This window comes from Aegilops tauschii, chromosome 2 (genome assembly GCF_002575655.3).
Source record: "Aegilops tauschii subsp. strangulata cultivar AL8/78 chromosome 2, Aet v6.0, whole genome shotgun sequence".
Classification (NCBI taxonomy): Eukaryota; Viridiplantae; Streptophyta; class Magnoliopsida; order Poales; family Poaceae; genus Aegilops; species Aegilops tauschii.
In genome coordinates this window covers 487,390,249-487,393,816 of record NC_053036.3, presented here as the reverse complement: position 1 = coordinate 487,393,816, position 3,568 = coordinate 487,390,249, and positions in this window count along the sequence as shown.

The window sequence follows — 3,568 nt, the reverse complement described above, 5'->3', positions numbered from 1 at the left end:
TGGGCAGATCCGGCCTCCCGCCGCATGCCTTGCCACATCCCGACGACCCTAAGGTATAAGTTTCTTTGAAACCGTCGTTGCTCTAGCTGCATGCGGATCTTTTTCGATTCTGTAGTCGAATCTAGGTCTTGGTTCAAAGAGGAAAGAAGGGTGCGGTGGGGTGGAGCATGAATCTAGGACGTGGTTCAATGAGGAAAGGAGGGAGGGAAAGTTTATAGACTAGCTATCTAGCCGCTTTGTTGGTTGAAAAGGGAAAAAGGGGGTAACCGAGTACACACATCTGCAAGGAACCGATCTCTTTGTTGAAAAGGGAAAGAAACTGGGGGGTCGGGTAGTTTGTGCAGGACTAGATTTGCTGCCCTCACATAGGAAAAAGTTTCAAAGAGAACAAATATGGGACCAACGCAGATATGTTGCTTGGCTACATACTCTGCATCACCCATTTATACGTGTGGGCGCACATGGTGCTGGCATGTCCCATGTCCCATGTCATGTCCCATACAACTATTTTGCTGTTGTTAATCTAAGAATGCTGCTGAAAAAATGAAGCAATGCCACTGTTACAAGTAAATTACATTCTTAATTAATGTTGTTTTAAGAGAATGTCTCTGTTAATATGAATCAATGCAACCGTTTTAGAAATGCTACTGTCCTACTTTGTTTTCCATCAAGATAAGTTAGATGTATCTTTTTGTCGCCATTTGTTTCATCCTCCTTTATTGGCCAGTAATTGTTTCCTTTTTTGCCTCTGTTAAAATAGGGATATCTATTCAACTTTTTGCCTAGCAAACTTAAATGTCACACCGGCTACTTTGCTTGATTTCAGTGCAACTGCACAAAACGAGATTGGATTTCCTATACGTGTTGGCAGATTCGTAGGTGATCTTGTGTGCGTCATGACAGGTTGGTACTTGCCTTCATCCACATGATCGTGTAGTGTGTTTTGAGATGCTGTGCTACTGGTATTGGTACTGTTTTAAATAAATGTTGAATTGAAGCTATTGTATTGCTCTCTTTTCCCATTAAGTAGTGAACAAAAATGGTACCAACCCAGACATGATGTTTGTTGCTTTGTTACAACAAACTCTATTAGGGATCGACGGGAGTACCATTTCTGTTAGGGATCGGCGGGAGTACCATTTCTGTTAGGGATCCGCCGGAGTACATGTTTAAGAAATGTATTGTTCAGATAATGTCTCTGTTATTATATATCAGTTACAGTGTTTTACAAATGGTACCATCCTGCTTTGTAGTTCTTTCTACATGTTTACCCAAGGTATTGCTAAGATAATGTCTCTGTTAAAATGAATCAGTCGCATTGTTTTAGGAATGATACTTTTCTGCTTTGTCGTTCTTTATACATGTTGAAACAAGGCATTGTTAAGATAATGTCTCAGTTAATATGAATGAATCACACTGATTGAGAATTGCCACTCTCCTGCTTTGTTTCCCATTAATATAAGGTAGATCAGTAGATGTTTTTCTTCTGGGAGTACAAGTCATCAACCGTTATTTCTCAGTAATTGTTTCCCTTATACCTATTGTTGCTTACAGGGATATCAAAATTAAAGCTCGGTTTTATTCCGACTTTGATTTTAGTTGAACTGCACAAAAGGAGCCAATGTGTCTAAGGCAAACTGCTGCATTACTGGGTCCAGTTGGTCGTTCCACGTTGTAGAAAGAAGCAGTCACTGTTTGCGCTACATTCCAGAAGGAATGATCGAGAAGCTTTACAGAGTATTATTAGACGCTGGTGACATGACTAGTCTACAGAGAGCATAGGCAACTCTACAACATGTGGGGTGCACTGGGCAAAAAGTGCCCAAACAAGTAGAAGAAGCCAGGACAGGACTCCATGATCATAGACTTTACGTATTTTGAATGGGAAAAGCTTGTCAAAGTTTAATCATTGATGTTAGCAAGAAGACATTAGTTTAATATATTGGAATTCGAAAACCTTGTCAAAATTTGCTCATGGATGTTAGCCAGAAGACATGCATTTGATATTTTTGAGTGGGACGCCCTTTGCTGTGAGCAGCGTCGATCATTTTTTCCTATTCCTGTGTTCAGTTTAGAAGTAAATAGTTACTCTGCTGAGATATTCCCGTGTTAAGAGTTTGTTCTGAATATTGTCTATGTAATGCCAGGCCTTGTGTTTGATTGCAAAGTTGAGCTTCGAATGTTGTGGCATGCGGCATCACGAGCTGTTCACCGTGCCTCCTGAGGATAATGCTTCGTATTGTTTTGCATGTCGATCTAATGCCAGTGATTTGCTTGTTAAGAAGATCATCCTCTTCTGTTGTTTCCGTGCTTAAGAAGTTCATCGTCTTATGTTTCATTCATAGCCTATACGACAAGTCGGGTAGGTTAGACGTGAAACCATATGATCTTCCGAATAACTCATCATCTTAGGCCGTGATTGGATCGTCGTTTTCCAACCAAAACCGCTTGTAAAACTGACACTTGTAAATAAAAGCAGATGGTCTCGGGCGAAGCGCTTGGTTGGTCGATTTCGACTAGCAAAATATACACTGGTCTCTCAAATTACACGCGTAACCCGCCGGTTTTACTTACAGACCTCGGGCCCTCGGTTTCATTGCGCCTGTATTTTACGCGTTGTTTCTGATGACGAGTAAATTACACTTGTATCTTAATACAGGTGTGAAATAAACTAGAGCTCCCAAGCGCGGCCTTACCGTTTCATGCCGTCTCAGTCTCTCAAAGGTGCTCATAGGTGTCCGATGATCCTGGCTTCGTGAATGAGCAACGGGCGCTGTATTAGACCATCCGTAGGGCCCGCGAGGCCCTCTCCGTCGTCCTTCGAGTTGTTGCGCTCGCCGTGGCGCCGAGCATTGTTAACATGGTCAATGAACATGAGGATTCAGGAGATGACTTTATTTTGACTGGATGACAGTAGGGACCCACTAGGGCCATAGCCGTACGTACGCAAGTGCCTCCTTATTATGTACAACTATATTATTTTTTCTTCCTCCTGGTTTCCTAACATCACGGTCCCACACCATTGTCAACCTATGTAGTCAATATAAACGAGAGAATTGCACAAGGTGTTGCCGATAGCTGGGACCAAGCAGCTCGAGCACTATTTGTGTTTTTGAGGCGTGAGCACTGTAGAGTTTTTCTTGGCGATGTTTTCATTGTTGTTCAGAGGAGAGCAGGTTATTAACTGGGCGGGCTGTGGCCCGTCTAGCCCAGGACAGATATCCAGCCCAGATATTAATTTTTTTCAAGATGAAAATGGCTACCCCAGCTATACGTTCTTTTGAGGAATACCCAGGCAAGGTCAACTTGTTATTCTCCGCCCCGCTGGGCTACAAATCTTTCCTACGAGGGAGGCATTAGACTTAACAGGAAAATGGGCTTTAAAAATAATAAATGGGATGTAATTATAAAAACTGGGCAGTAACTATAAAAAATGCACCAAACACGAAATTAGTTTATAAAATATTATTTATGGATTTTGAAAATCTTAATTTTTAATTGTTGCGCACGGAATGTTTCGTTGGATTTTTATGTAATACAAATTTATATTTAATCTGACTAGAAATTT